At 29.9% G+C, this 16211-nt stretch overlaps 1 protein-coding gene across 1 annotated transcript in view; it reads left to right on the top strand.

The window, feature by feature from the left end:
* Positions 1-4717: 4717 nt before the first annotated feature.
* The window catches only part of LOC124420552 (putative uncharacterized protein DDB_G0277255), a 38527-nt gene continuing 27033 nt past the window's right edge, over positions 4718-16211 (top strand). Inside the window, exon 1 of the mRNA XM_046953801.1 lies at positions 4718-5174. The gene's annotated coding sequence lies outside the window, so the exon portion shown is untranslated. The remainder of the gene's footprint in view (positions 5175-16211) is intronic.

The following is a 16211-nucleotide window of genomic DNA, read 5'->3' as shown; positions in this document are numbered from 1 at the left end:
TGCTGATAATGTAAAGTTTGGGTATACCAGGTGGAGTTTTCTGATTTCTACTCTGATTTTATAAAGAGAATAGAGTAATTGATGGATGTGTCAGACTATGGTCTAAAAAGGAGGGATGGTTAAGGGACGTGGTGCAAGGTCGTCACTGCCCTTTCTTTAACTTATCAGCGATTTTTCAACTTAGTTGAGTGTGTTGGAGTTTACTATAAAACATGCTCTAAAACATGCTCAACTACCAATTACGTCCCTCTAAGATTGAGCTTGTTCATGACACCATAACTCTCTCGTTATGGTAACAGGTTAAGATTAACAAAGGGGCAGTGGTTGCTTAGTTTTTGTCATCCAGTGGATGAAAAAGACCAGATACTCACGTAAAGTACTCTGACTTGAATGTTCGCAAAGAGGCCAAGATACTCACCGCGTTAGTAGACTTTTGCTCACTATTGCAGCATGACGACTTCACATGACTCTTCACGAACAGATCAACACTTGCCGCCGGTACTGGGTTATTAATGCTTTTATCGTAACTTTGATGTTATTACTTTTCATATTTGACTTTTTTAGAGTATACGTTGGTATCCAGATTTGGGTCCAAGATTCTTAGAGGAACATTTAGTTTTCAAAGTTCATACATACAAACATATATATTCTAGTTAAAGCTAAAAATTAGAACACATAAAATGCTGGATCCTTATTAAATACTATGGCCCATTAATATAACTTGCCAATTACTAAAGTTAGAAAGTAGCAACATTGGTCCATAGTTCCTAGGTCCATAGTTCCTACTGATTGCTTCTCTTTACAACGGGAATAAAGAGAAAGTTTAAGCTTTAAAAACCAATAAAATTAAATTAAACATGTTTTTATATAATAGACCAATTCACAATCGTAGTCGTAGAGTTGTATCGTTGTATGTGGTATTTATTCATAATAAACCTTTATTTTCAATAAAAGTGTAATGTCTATTCCCCTGAAATGTTCATTTAAATCGAAGGAAAAATTTCTATTATCAACCTCTAACCGCTAACAACTTTTCAGGAATAACGTTTTATCCTCTTTAACAAAACGCCAAATTGTCATTACTTAAATGTTACTGCTTAGCCTGAGGTGAAGTAACAATTACAAGTATATAGAACAGGAAAACAAGATTTATCTATTTCTAACATTTATTTATTGCTTTCGCTTGCTTCTAATTTAATCGGTTAAAGCTGGCAGCCCTGTTTACATACAAACATACTCCCAGTACATTGTTTGATTTTTTTTATGAGTTCATTATTGATTTTTATTTTTTTTACTAGTTGAAAAATAAAATGTTACACGGCTACAAAACGAAAAAAAAGAAACCGTTACTTACGCTTGTTAGTCATTCACTTATAATAGTAAATCATTTTGTAATAGTCGTTGTTGTTGTTTTTTCCTCTATTTTGATCTAAGTTTAGAATATTTAACAAAAAAAACACATTTTCGCACACAATTTCTAAGTAAAAGAAAAAGCCTTGATTATGTGTGTGTTTGTTTTTTTTCCATTGCTCACTCATAATAGTGAATTGTGATTTTTTTTCTCAATTTCTTTTTGACTTATTTTCTATACGCCTCTTATTGTTGTTGTTGTTTTTATATTTGTTATTATTATTGTTATTGTTTATTGTTGTTGTAGGCATGAATATATGTTGTATGCATTGGAATTTCCATTGATATAACTAGGTCAGTAAGAATATATACTATCAACAACAGCAGCAACAGCAATATTAACAACAGCAACAACGAAAAATGCTTATACGAGCATAATAGTGCACAGTGTTGTCGTTGTGTAGTTGCAAAATATATAAGAAATAAAGTGTGTTTTAAACATTATTCAAGGAACGAGGAAAGAAAGCCTGAAAACTAACACCTTTAGTCATTTCCGTTTTAAACATGTATATATTCATATATTCCTACATGTATTTATTATTTACAGTATTGTTCGAAACCTGTGCAGCTAATGTATAATCCATAGACTTGTCATTGTACTAGTTCATAGACTAGTTAATAGTCTAATCAGAAAAAATAGCGATTAGACTGCTCAACACAATTTTTCATAGTCTACTTATTCCATAGACAAGTCTATAGACTAGTCAATGGCGACTAGCCAGTGCTCATACATGTCTTAAGACTAGCCAATTCACAAATCCATAGACTATTCAATAGACTAGTAGATAAATTGATTAATAGTCTGGTCCATGGACTAGTAGTAAATAGACTAATCAATAGACCAGTCCGTAGAATATTTGACTAGCTAATAGAATAGTCTATAGACTAGTCTATAAACTTGTTCACATTCTTATCCGTTTACATTACTATACCAGGTCTATTAACAAGTCTATAAAATAATCAAGAGACCAGTTAATAGACCAGTCTATAGACTAATCAACAAACTAATCCATAGACAAGTCAACAGACTAGTCAATATACTACTCCATAGACTAGTCAATATACTAGTCAATATACTAGTTCAGAGACTAGTCAATATACTAGTCCATAGACTAGTCAATATACTAGTTCATAGACTACATAATAGACAAGTCAATAGACTAGTTAATAGAGCATTTAATAGACTAATCAATAGATTAGTCAATACGCTTGTCAATAATCTAGTAGGTACACAGACTAGTCAATAAGCCATAGACTACTAAATTGACTAGTTAATAGATCAATCTATTGACTAATTAGAAGACTAGTCAATAGACAAAGCCATATACTAGTTGATATAGCATTCTATAGACTAATCAATAGACTATGTAGTCAATAAGTTTGTCAATAATCTAGTCGGTACGCAGACTTGTCAATAGCCCAGTCCATAGACTAGTTAATAAACCAATCTATAGACTAATCAGTAGACTAGACAATGGACCAGTCCATAGAATACTGATTAGACTAGTCAACAGACTTGCCCACAGACTGGTTCGTAGAACAGTCCACAGCTTGGCTCCTAGACTAGTTTATAGATTAATGATTATAACAGTTAATGGAATAGTCAATAAACAAGTGAGTAGAATAATCCTTAAGCTGGTCAATACATTAGTTGCTAGTAATCCACGGACTGGATGAGAAAGTAACCCATAGATCGGTCAGTACACTAGACATAGACTAATTTATAAACTAATCAAAAGACCAGCACACAACTTTGTTAATAGCCTAATCAACAAACCATTTCGTAGGATAGTCAGTAAAGTTGTTTAAGTTTTAAACAATACTGTTTGTTTACATACATGTTTATCGAACACAAACATGCATATATTAACACATAGATACCTATGTGTTAATAGTATACAAGTGTACGTATACATATAATACATATTTTATTCATAGAAAATTTTGCAAGTACTTACTACAATAAATATAACACTGTTCTCTGACTTCTATGTGCGACGTTAAATTTATTATGTTTTTGAAATGATTTTGATTACAGGCAACAATACAACTTTTTGAATATATTAAATTTAGGTCTTATTTAGTTCACCTTCAAAAGGCACATTAACTAAATGCAATATATTAGGTATTGTGATTAATTACAGACCTATTAAATGGTATTTTTGTCAATGTATTTATTTTACTTGTCGCTAATTAATTATAATTTATTTAATAGTTGGAAAACTTTATGCTGACAATTAATTAATTGGTGTTAGAAATTGAATTATGGGAAAAAAGGTAAAAATTTTAATAAGAATTTTATAATAATTAAATTCAAAGGAAATTTAAGAAAATTACAAAAATTTTCGCTGTAGCAAATGTTTTACAGTTACGTATGAGTAATATGTAATTAATGTTGAATTGAATATCACTTATACTTACAACATATGTGAAAGGTTTTGTTGCTAAAATGATTTTTAAATAAATGCTGTCAATTTGAGCTTAACATCAAATTAAAATTAATTATCTTTGTTCGTATAAATCTTCCAAATGTTGCTGTCTACATCCCTTGAGCAAAAACTTAATATTCAAATAAATTGAAAAATAATGACATTAAGTCATATTTTCATCAAAGAAAATTAATAAACAAAATAAATTAATATTCAAGTTTATAACATATCATCATATAAATGAAATTTATTATTCATCATTATATTAATAATAATTACATAAAAAAGTTTTTCCATAACATATATGTAATTAAAACCATAAATCCCTAATACAAGTATGTTAATTATTTTATTAAATTAAATAACAATTTCATGTAGAATGTATGAATATTGCTATAAACTTTATTACTACAGAAAAAAATCAAAATATATTTTTTTTATTTAACACCAACTGGATTTAGAGTTAATAAAAAAAGTAAATCCATCTTCTTATTTTGTTATTTATTTTGTGCCTTTTACACTTTTTTTATACATATTTATTTATCATATAAAAGTGTTTAACCAACCATCTATCTAATGTTCCTAATCTCTTAGAGCGATAAAATTTTTACCATATGTTGCATTTTGGGGGCAAAACAACAACAACAACCAAAAAGGTTAAACTTAACATACACACTTGCTCGCTCGGTGTGAAGTGTTCAAAAAAGGCTAAATCTATTGCTAAGATAGAATATCAAAGTTAATGGTTTTTTTACAACCTATAGACTAAATAAATAAAAATTTCAAGTGTATGTGTGTGTGTGCTACAAAGTTTGTTTGCTTCAAGATGAAAGTGTGTATTTTTTTTTTTTTGTTAAAGTTAGGCTTTCAAAAGCAATTTCCCTATGAAATCCTTTTATGAAATATATAATTGAATTTGTCTGCTTTTGTTAAAAAAGTATATATTTTAAAGTATGTTTCTTTGGTACACTTGACGCTTAGGTGAAATAAAAAGTTAAAAAACTAAAAATTAAAAAATAAAAAATAAAACGTACAAAACAAAACCAAACCTAAAAAAAGAAAAAAAAAAACAGTCAAAATATATTTAATAAACTCCAATCCAAAACATTCAAAGTGTTTTGTGGATGCATTTTGTTTGGAAAGGGGCCCGACAACACAAATACGGAAGGCCTAAGGAGTGCTTTAGCCCGTCTACGCAATAGAACGGGCCCCTCAATTCCACAACCATCTCCACCTACCTCACCTCATCCCTCAGCAGCCAGCTGTCGTGAAACGACTACTACCACCACCACTACCTACACAACCAACAACACCAATAATGGATCCAATCAAAATGTAAGTACTTATATTGTTACATGCTTACATGCATATACATACTATATACAATACACACAAACTCTTACAAATACTTCACATGATTTGAGTATCTATAAATTTATTATAACATTTCTTTTTTTTTTTTGCTATTTTATTTAATTTTATTTATTAAAATACAACACATATGCAAGTATTTGCTCGTATACATTTACATATATCAATATTTATGCATGTGTTTTCCATTAATTTAGACACACAACCACATACAAAAATACTTTTACAATGTCACAGCTTGCAGAGACTTAAGCGATTATGATAGCAGGCGAAAAAGTTGTTTTTAACAAAATATATAGATTAAAACACTTGGAGAAACATGATTGAATTATTTAGAAATATAAAAATAAATAATAAAATACTCCAAATACCTCTCGATTATTAAACGTTAAGTTTAAGCATACAAAGCATTTGGGCCTGTAAGTACCACCATCATCACCACCATCAAAGTATAAAGTGTATTTCGTAAGGTAACACTATACATATATGGAATTAGGGTATTATGGACCAATTTTAGGGAATTTATTACCAAAATGTTTTAAGAATTTGGTAGTTTTTAGTTCATCAATTGGTATTTAAAGAGTTTTCTATGATATTAAACCTAAAAGCATAAAATGAAAGGAATGAAGGGAACAGAATAAATGAAAATCTCTGTATAAAAGGACCTGGTTAACGTAGTAGTATATTACGCGAAAGCAATCAAGTAGAGTCGCAGAGACCCCGTTTTGACGTAGTAGTATAAGTATTAGATCCAGTCTATAGTCATTCGGAATCTCATCAACCTCGAACTTTTCTAGCTAAAGCAAGGTTTTCACAGAAAAGATGGAAAACCGTTTTTTTCCTGTTTTTGCTACAGCGATAGTATTCATTGAAGGAAAGCCAAAGAGGACTTGCCTGTCTGCCTATTTGTGCATTTCTCATTAAAGGGGGTTATAATAACTTGTATGTGTCCATGTTATTAAATCTATTTCCAGCCTTTTAAAAAAAGAATCTGGGGAAATTGTTCTTGATAAAACCTAACGGCATTGCTACGTAAAGGGCGTTAGAGATATCAAGAGCATACCCCGTTGTGGCAAGCTCGACCCACGCAAGGGTAATTTCAGACCGTGTGGTTCTATTTCAAAGTGGTCTTTTTCAGCCAATGGATAAGCTTCTTTACGGCTTACCACCAACTCATTGTGCTTTTTCGAGCTATCAAATCATTTATTCGAGCTATTTAATCTTTTTCCATCGTAGCACCGTTGGGGAATAACAGGTGTCATGAGACAAGCTCAATTTAAAGCCGACAAAAAAGGAGACGCAATCACCGATTAGAGCTGATAGAAGGAGCGGAGCCAAACATCAGAAGAAAACACCTTCTTGATGTCGTTGTCCCTACAAATATTCTCATTATCTAAAGACTCATCCCAGAGCATTACTGCCAAGAATTTCCTGGATCTTATATGTCGCCCAACCACACTACTAAGTTTGCTGCAGTTGTTTCGTCAACATCACCTAGGGTACGTCAAGGTACGGGTACTGGTAGCACCTCTTAACCCCGGGATTGTAATACACCAAAATGTGGGTCATTTGTCATGAATCATGCCACGGGGGATGTAATGTCAGATAGACCAGCCAGCCTGCTTGTCTATCATTGCCTAACTAAAAGGGAAGTAATAGTATAAGAGTTTAGTACGAGAAGTGACGCTTGAATATCAACAAAAGTTCCTATGTTGCTGCGAATATTTTGAGTTTCTTATAATAATCATGAAGTTAAACATGCAGAGTCCTGACTAAACTTAAACTTTAGGTTACTGCTTGAATTGAAATCTATAAAAGCATATTTTCTGGTATTTTTTCGTTTCTAAACTGGTACTTATTTAAACTACATTACGAGAGTGCTGAAGGTTATTAAGCGTTTCTGAGTCGACTAAACAATGTTCGCCCTTCTGTATGTTTGTATGTTCATGTAAAGTAAACTTTGCTACAGGTCGTAATTTTCAATATAATTAAATAAAATTTGACAAATACTCTTCATTTGACGAAACCTAAAACGAATGAAATTGTTTCATTATTTCTCCTTTCATTATAACCGTCCCTCCATATAAGAGTTTTTTATTAAAGTATTCTATCGGTACTTTTAGTGTCATAATGTCTAATGTCCATTCAAATGTATTATAGTATCCACAGACATTAGACATATAATCGTTTTTAAAAACAGGCATTCTTACCCCTGACAAAATTGGTCATAACATTTGAAAATGTTGTTGTATGTAGCAAATTTACAACGTAGTTTAAACTCAATCATTAAAATGTACAATTGCTGATGCCACATCATTTTAAATGTCTTTTAAATAGAACTTTTTAATAACCTCAATAAAATCGTCCTTTGATCTAAAGAGCCAACTTTACAAACATTAAAAGGACATTTCAGTTTTCCCACGTACATTAATAAATATATGTATGTATATTGCAATACATTATATATTGAGTACATAAACAATATATGTTCATGTATGTTGTTATATGTAACTGTAATCTTGTTACATATCTATCCATATCCAACCATCTATGTAAACATGGTTCAGTATATAAAAAAAATATATATATCTCATAATGATGATGGTATTGCTTGTTCTACTTTATGAAATGTTGATGTTGTTGTTTTTTTATGTTATTTTTCTTATTGTGTTTATTTTTTAATATAAAATGCGGTTACATCCTACTTTAAGTATCTATTTATACATCAATAATTAAATTTTCCTCTTATTACCAATAGAAAATCTCATCATGGGTGGTCTGATTTCAAACAGGAAAAAATAAAACAAACATAACAAATAATGTCGAAAATGTTATTTTAAGGACAAGCAAAACAATTCTTGTCAACATTTTTTAATTTCTATAATAATCTTTTTGTAATCTAAAACATAAAGATTTTCTTATTGTAGAATTTGTAAAACAAAAAATCCTTGTAATTGACCCTTGACCACAGCAGTGTCTACCGTTAAAGTGGCCATTTACACATATATGTATATCCTTACTTTGCATATGCATAAGTGCATATGTCTGTACTCATTACATTATATACATAATTACACACACAGAGAGTGAAAAGAAAGAGAGAACTTGCGTTATAAAACACCATTTCTAACTGTAATTTTCTAATAATATTTCTAAAATTGGCATTTTATATTTAAAAATTTCTAATTCTGGAAAATTATTTGAAATATTTCACATATTTAAGAATTTTATTTGAAATTTTTAAAATTGAAAATATACCACTGTAAATAGTGTAATACTCATAGACATTTGCTTGTTTTTCTGCTTACATATTTTATTTAATGCTCATATCATAAACATTTTATTGTATTAAATATTATCCAGACAAGACAAGTACAATATTCTCTAGAGCTTTTGACTTAATAGTTTTCAAAACAATCTCATAATGTCTTTGCACAACAATTTCATGAATATGTGAACGACAACCCATCCACACCTCATCTCTCACACTCCAACTTACCCCCTCCCATGTTGCCCTACAAATAAGAAAACGAGACAAGTGTCTTTATTTTACTTAACTGCAAAAAGTTTGCTCGTTAGAAAATTCATTGTCAAAATTAAGTTTTGTTCTTAACTAAAGTTCATTCAAAAGTTGTCAAGACCATTTTGTACTAAACTTGTGTATTTCTATACAAACAATATACACTTTAAAACGAACGCTCTTTTGAAAACATCATCAGCAATATTTTTTTTTTTCCTTTTTGTTACAACTCGATACATAATTATTGAATAAGTTTTGTTGCAACATTGTGTCTAGGAAAACAGGGTGTTTCAATAATTAGGTCAATAGGTCAAAATTAAAAAAAAAATAGTTTAAAAAAAATAAATCTGAATCAGAAAATTTTCTTAAAACAATTTTAAGGAACTTTTCTATAGAAAAAGTAAGTCTGAATCAGACAACTTTTCTATAGAAAAAGTAAGTCTGAATCAGTAAGTCTGATTCAGACAACTTTTCTATAGAAAAAGTAAGTCTGATTCAGACAACTTTTCTATAGAAAAAGTAAGTCTGATTCAGACAACTTTTCTATAGAAAAAGTAAGTCTGATTCAGACAACTTTTCTATAGAAAAAGTAAGTCTGATTCAGACAACTTTTCTATAGAAAAAGTAAGTCTGATTCAGACAACTTTTCTATAGAAAAAGTAAGTCTGATTCAGACAACTTTTCTATAGAAAAAGTAAGTCTGATTCAGACAACTTTTCTATAGAAAAAGTAAGTCTGATTCAGACAACTTTTCTATAGAAAAAGTAAGTCTGATTCAGACAACTTTTCTATAGAAAAAGTAAGTCTGATTCAGACAACTTTTCTATAGAAAAAGTAAGTCTGATTCAGACAACTTTTCTATAGAAAAAGTAAGTCTGATTCAGACAACTTTTCTATAGAAAAAGTAAGTCTGATTCAGACAACTTTTCTATAGAAAAAGTAAGTCTGATTCAGACAACTTTTCTATAGAAAAAGTAAGTCTGATTCAGACAACTTTTCTATAGAAAAAGTAAGTCTGATTCAGACAACTTTTCTATAGAAAAAGTAAGTCTGATTCAGACAACTTTTCTATAGAAAAAGTAAGTCTGATTCAGACAACTTTTCTATAGAAAAAGTAAGTCTGATTCAGACAACTTTTCTATAGAAAAAGTAAGTCTGATTCAGACAACTTTTCTATAGAAAAAGTAAGTCTGATTCAGACAACTTTTCTATAGGAAAAGTAAGTCTGATTCAGACAACTTTTCTATAGAAAAAGTAAGTCTGATTCAGACAACTTTTCTATAGAAAAAGTAAGTCTGATTCAGACAACTTTTCTATAGAAAAAGTAAGTCTGATTCAGACAACTTTTCTATAGAAAAAGTAAGTCTGATTCAGACAACTTTTCTATAGAAAAAGTAAGTCTGATTCAGACAACTTTTCTATAGAAAAAGTAAGTCTGATTCAGACAACTTTTCTATAGAAAAAGTAAGTCTGATTCAGACAACTTTTCTATAGAAAAAGTAAGTCTGATTCAGACAACTTTTCTATAGAAAAAGTAAGTCTGATTCAGACAACTTTTCTATAGAAAAAGTAAGTCTGATTCAGACAACTTTTCTATAGAAAAAGTAAGTCTGATTCAGACAACTTTTCTATAGAAAAAGTAAGTCTGATTCAGACAACTTTTCTATAGAAAAAGTAAGTCTGATTCAGACAACTTTTCTATAGAAAAAGTAAGTCTGATTCAGACAACTTTTCTATAGAAAAAGTAAGTCTGATTCAGACAACTTTTCTATAGAAAAAGTAAGTCTGATTCAGGCAACTTTTCTATAGAAAAAGCAAGTCTGATTGAGACAACTTTTCTATAGAAAAAGCAAGTCTGATTGAGACAACTTTTCTATAGAAAAAGCAAATCTGATTCAGACAACTTTTCTATAGAAAAAGTAAGTCTGATTCAGACAACTTTTCTATAGAAAAAGTAAGTCTGATTCAGACAACTTTTCTATAGAAAACGTAAGTCTGATTCAGACAACTTTTCTATAGAAAAAGTAAGTCTGATTCAGACAACTTTTCTATAGAAAAGCAAGTCTGATTCAGACAACTTTTCTATAGAAAAGCAAGTCTGATTCAGACAACTTTTCTATAGAAAACGTAAGTCTGATTCAGACAACTTTTCTATAGAAAAAGTAAGTCTGATTCAGACAACTTTTCTATAGAAAAGCAAGTCTGATTCAGACAACTTTTCTATAGAAAAGCAAGTCTGATTCAGACAACTTTTCTATAGAAAAGCAAGTCTGATTCAGACAACTTTTCTATAGAAAAGCAAGTCTGATTCAGACAACTTTTCTATAGAAAAGCAAGTCTGATTCAGACAACTTTTCTATAGAAAAGCAAGTCTGATTCAGACAACTTTTCTATAGAAAAGCAAGTCTGATTCAGACAACTTTTCTATAGAAAAGCAAGTCTGATTCAGACAACTTTTCTATAGAAAAGCAAGTCTGATTCAGACAACTTTTCTATAGAAAAGCAAGTCTGATTCAGACAACTTTTCTATAGAAAAGCAAGTCTGATTCAGACAACTTTTCTATAGAAAAGCAAGTCTGATTCAGACAACTTTTCTATAGAAAAGCAAGTCTGATTCAGACAACTTTTCTATAGAAAAGCAAGTCTGATTCAGACAACTTTTCTATAGAAAAGCAAGTCTGATTCAGACAACTTTTCTGTAGAAAAGCAAGTCTGATTCAGACAACTTTTCTATAGAAAGCAAGTCTGATTCAGACAACTTTTCTATAGAAAAGTAAGTCTGATTCAGACAACTTTTCTATAGAAAAGCAAGTCTGATTCAGACAACTTTTCTATAGAAAAAGCAAGTCTTATTCAGACAACTTTTCTATAGAAAAAGCAAGTCTTATTCAGACAACTTTTCTATAGAAAAAGCAAGTCTGATTTTCTATAGAACAAGTCAGTTTGATTCAGAAAACTTTTCTGTAGAAAAAGCAAGTCTGATTCAGACAACTTTCCATAGAAAAAGTAAGTCTGATTCAGACAACTTTTCTATAGAAAAAGTACGTCTGATTTACACAACCTTTCTACAGAAAAAGTATGTCTGATTCACACAACTTTTCTATAGAAAAAGTAAGTCTAATACAATCAACTTTAACAAAGTTGTAGTAAAAAAGAAGGGAAATCGATACCATAACCCCTCAATCTGATTGACTAGCATACTTTAAAATAGTTTTATAATATATTTATAATTAAAATTATGTTTTTTTAATCCTTGTATAAAAACATACAAATGAAACTAAACCACAAACTAACCTTAAAAATAGCATGGACATATCTTAATATCAATAAAATGGCCGTTTACTTAACAACATATTTTATGCAGTTCATTATGAAATTTTCTCACTTGGACATAATCCAAATGATGATAAATTTAAACAACAATTTGTTGAGGTTTTTCTTCAGATATAACCCTGTATATAAAACATATTGAAGGTTATACAAAAATTGAATTGTTATTGATACAAACATACACACATATATATTTATTTAAAATCTAAAATTAAGTGTTCAAATGTTTATCCTTTATGTCAATATGACAAAAGCAATATACATAACATTGCTTTTGATCAAACTGACAACAGCAGAAGTAGCAGCAGCATCAGCCTCTTGAACTCCCAGAACGAATTCGGTCAACCAAAGTCTTTTGTCCAAATGTATAAATGTTTATTGTGTACGGAGCGTGGGTCGTTTGGTTACGTTTGAATAAATAAACATAGATTAGAATATTATATATAACCCCACATTTTCATTAAAATTTATATATTTCATTAAAAATTCACATACATACTAAATGTACTCATTTAGATACTCTTGGTAAAAAACACAACGTTTAATTTTGAATTTTTATCACACATGTAAATATTTTTTGGACCAAGATAGTTGTCAACTTGTCAAGGCATTACCCTGTAGTTTCAGGATGACATGTTGGTTGCTCTGATTTAAAAAAACTTTTCTATAGAAAAAGTTAATCTGAATCAAACATCTTTTCTATAAAAAAGTGGTTCCGATTTAGACAACTTGTCTATAGAAAATGTTGCTCCGATTTAGATAACTTTTCTATTGAAAATGAAAACAACATTCGTTAGAAAAAATAGCTTCGATTTAGACAACTTTTTTATACAAAAAGTTATTTTGATAGAAAAAGTCAATCTGATTCAAACAACATTTCTATAGAAAAAGTCAGTCAGATTCAGACAACTTTTCTATAGAATAAGTCAGTCAGATTCAGACAACTTTTCTATTGAAAAAGTCAGTCTGATTCAGACAACTTTTCTATAGAAAAAGTCAGTCAGATTCAGACAACTTTGCTATAGAAGAAGTTGCTCCGCTTGAGACGACTACAAAGTTGAAAATCTTGAAAATACATTCTATAAATGGTTACATTGAACCACTGTGAAACTACTGTGTTACAGATCTACTTATGTATAAACACATACATATGACAACATTTTAATACATACATACAAATACTTGTATTTATTTTTAAAACGTTATAAAATCCTTCTTTTGGTAAATAACAATAATGAGTATATAATATTTATATATGTATATAATCATATTTGTGTATATAAATATATAAGTGTGACGTCTCATTTTATATATTAATAAGTATGTGTATATGTATGTATTAGGGTATGTATCATATACATTTAAGAGTTTATAACACAGTGTGACTGTGTCATTTTTCTTCTTTTTTGTACTTTGGTGGCACTCAAGTGTGTGTAAAAAGTTTTAATTTAATTTTATACCCAATTAAGTGCAAAATTCGTTTAATGTCTTTTTTTTCTGAATATGGGATACAACAACAAAACGTTTGCAATTTCTTCTAATTACTTGGGAAACAAACCAAAGAGCTAGTGCCATCGTTTGGGAGTTAAGTTTGTGTGGATGTCATTTGTGTCAACCATTAAAAACAGTTACAGATCAAACTTTTTTAAATGTTAAAGATGGAGAAAGAAAGAAAGTTTTATGAATGAGAGAACAAATACTTAAAACCAATGAATTAATTATAATATGTTCATATGTATTTGTATGTACAAACATATTTTGTAAATGACAAAAAATAATGACAAAGTTGATGATGCCGATGGTGATTATATATATATTTTTTTTTATTTGGGTTTATGTTTAGTATTACATGTTTCAATATTTTAAATATGTTCATTAGGGTGGACACAAATTAAAATGTATATTGTTTGTCCTAACGTACTTTTAGATTGTTCATTTCATGTTGGATATATAATCAATATTTTTATTCGTACCACCTTAATCTGCAAACATACATACAAGATACATATGTATTTCAGGAAGTTGTGGTATTTTACATTTTGAGAGATTAAAATAAAAATAACATTAGTTCCAGGGCATGAACATTAATCAGACTTTCTTTTATATATTTTAAAACAATTTAGTCCATTTTGTATCCGATATCGCCCAGAAAATGTTACATTCTATTTAAAAGTGGTTAACAAGAAATTGCCTTTTATTGACGTAATTTTATTTGTTTTTTTTTTTTGGAATTGAGCTGATACTTGTATCTGATGAACGAGAGGGATTCTGTGCAGAGATACACGCCAAAGCAAAATTATCGGAGGCGACTTATAGAAAATAACGGCGGCGGCTAAATTGTCGGCTCAATTTTTTAACATTTTCTTCATAAATCGACCTTATAATGTATAATAGATAGAAACCTATCTCTATATAAGTTTTTTCTGCAGAATATGGACATTTATAGTAGTTTTCACCATTTAAATATTATCACAATATTGCGTGGCAATTTTTTTTTAATTTGCCATAAGAATTTTAAATAGTGGCTACTACGTTCCCAATCCCAATCTTTATCAGCGGTTACGTTTAGAAGTCGACGGCGGCTCGGCTTGCAAAATATTACCGGCGGCCAGACGCCGCCGATTTGAGCCTTCTCGGCTTATATCTCTGATGTTGAGTTATATTTGTGAAGGTTTTTGAAGGATGGAAGGAGTAATGTTTAAAATGTCTGTGGAGCTGGTTGAGACGTTGTGGAGTTGTTATACCATAATCTTTAATTTATCGGTGATTTTCCTTCACGGTTGATTGTTTGGAATTTACTGTTTAGATGATGAGAATGTTTATAGGGACATGGCATTCCGCATAGCATCTATAGGGTATTTTCACCTGATATTGGGTCCTCTCCTCCTATCAGCACTAACCGGTGATTGCTTTCTCCTTTGTCGGGGTTAGATTGAACTTGACTCATGACACCTGTCATTTCCAAACGGTGGCTACTACGGCAATAGATTAAATAGCTTGATTACTTAAGCAAGGTTCAGGTATACGGGACCGAAAATTCCATTGTCACCTGCGTGTAAAATACACAATCGAGTCGCAAAGAAGCTTAACCAGTGGTTGAAAAAGACCATCATGAAGTATATTAACACGGCATGAGTTCACGTAAAACACTTTAACATTCATTTATTCTCAAGTAAACTAGAGAGTAGACATTTCATTGCCATGCATTGACCGCTGTGTACTAGCTCTACGACTGTCCCTTTGTAATCTATTTAGTAATGATTAACTTTCTCTTAGGTCCTCGAACAAGGTCTTGGTAAAATTGCTAGTCAACTGGGTAGTCAGTGTCTACAGGCAACCTTAGTGGTTAGTTAAATAACTAGTTCAGAACTGCGAACCAAACCCCCCCAAATTGGAGGTTTCAGTTGAAAGATATCTTAACCAACTGTTATCAACATATAGACGAGCAAAAAAACGTTAAACGATAATAACTCTATATAATAGAGAATTACAAACATTATAACAAACCCATAATACCCTTCACACCAGAGGTGTTTTAAGTTTAAATCTTAAAGGACTTTCAAGATTCCCTGCCGATTTAGTGTAAATAATTTTCTTTTATATCTTATTTTCTCTTTTAGAATACAAATTAAATAAGAAAAGGTATTCAAAGAACTTTTTTTATGAGATCCCTTACCAAAACTCTTTGTATTCTTAAAAAAAACAAAAATAAATTTGAAAAAAAAATCAATAATTAAGTGTGAAAACTTTTTATCGTTTAATCTCATCAAGTGACAGAAATTACAACAAATAACAATAAATATTGTAAATTGTATTTTCATAAAAATTTTGAAACAAAAGAATAAAAGGAAAACGTCATGACCATTTAAAAGGATTAAAGAGAGAATTAAGAAAAGAAACGTGTTTTCAAAAATAAAATAATTAAATAGATTTTGGGGAGTAAATGGAATAAAACAAACTAAGCACTTTAAACATAATATAAAGCCATAGTCATGCAAATAACACCCTACTCTCTAACTGTTCATAATTAAATAATTTAAATATTTTAACATGAAAAAAATATTTGTCTTTAAAATTTATGAGGAACATTGTCTAAGTATTTCTAACATCATTATTCTTAAAATATAAAAAAACAAATCTCTTAGTACATC

This window comes from Lucilia cuprina, chromosome 6 (genome assembly GCF_022045245.1).
Source record: "Lucilia cuprina isolate Lc7/37 chromosome 6, ASM2204524v1, whole genome shotgun sequence".
Classification (NCBI taxonomy): Eukaryota; Metazoa; Arthropoda; class Insecta; order Diptera; family Calliphoridae; genus Lucilia; species Lucilia cuprina.
Note: the sequence above shows the minus strand (reverse complement) of the source record. Positions and strands in the feature narration are given on the sequence as shown.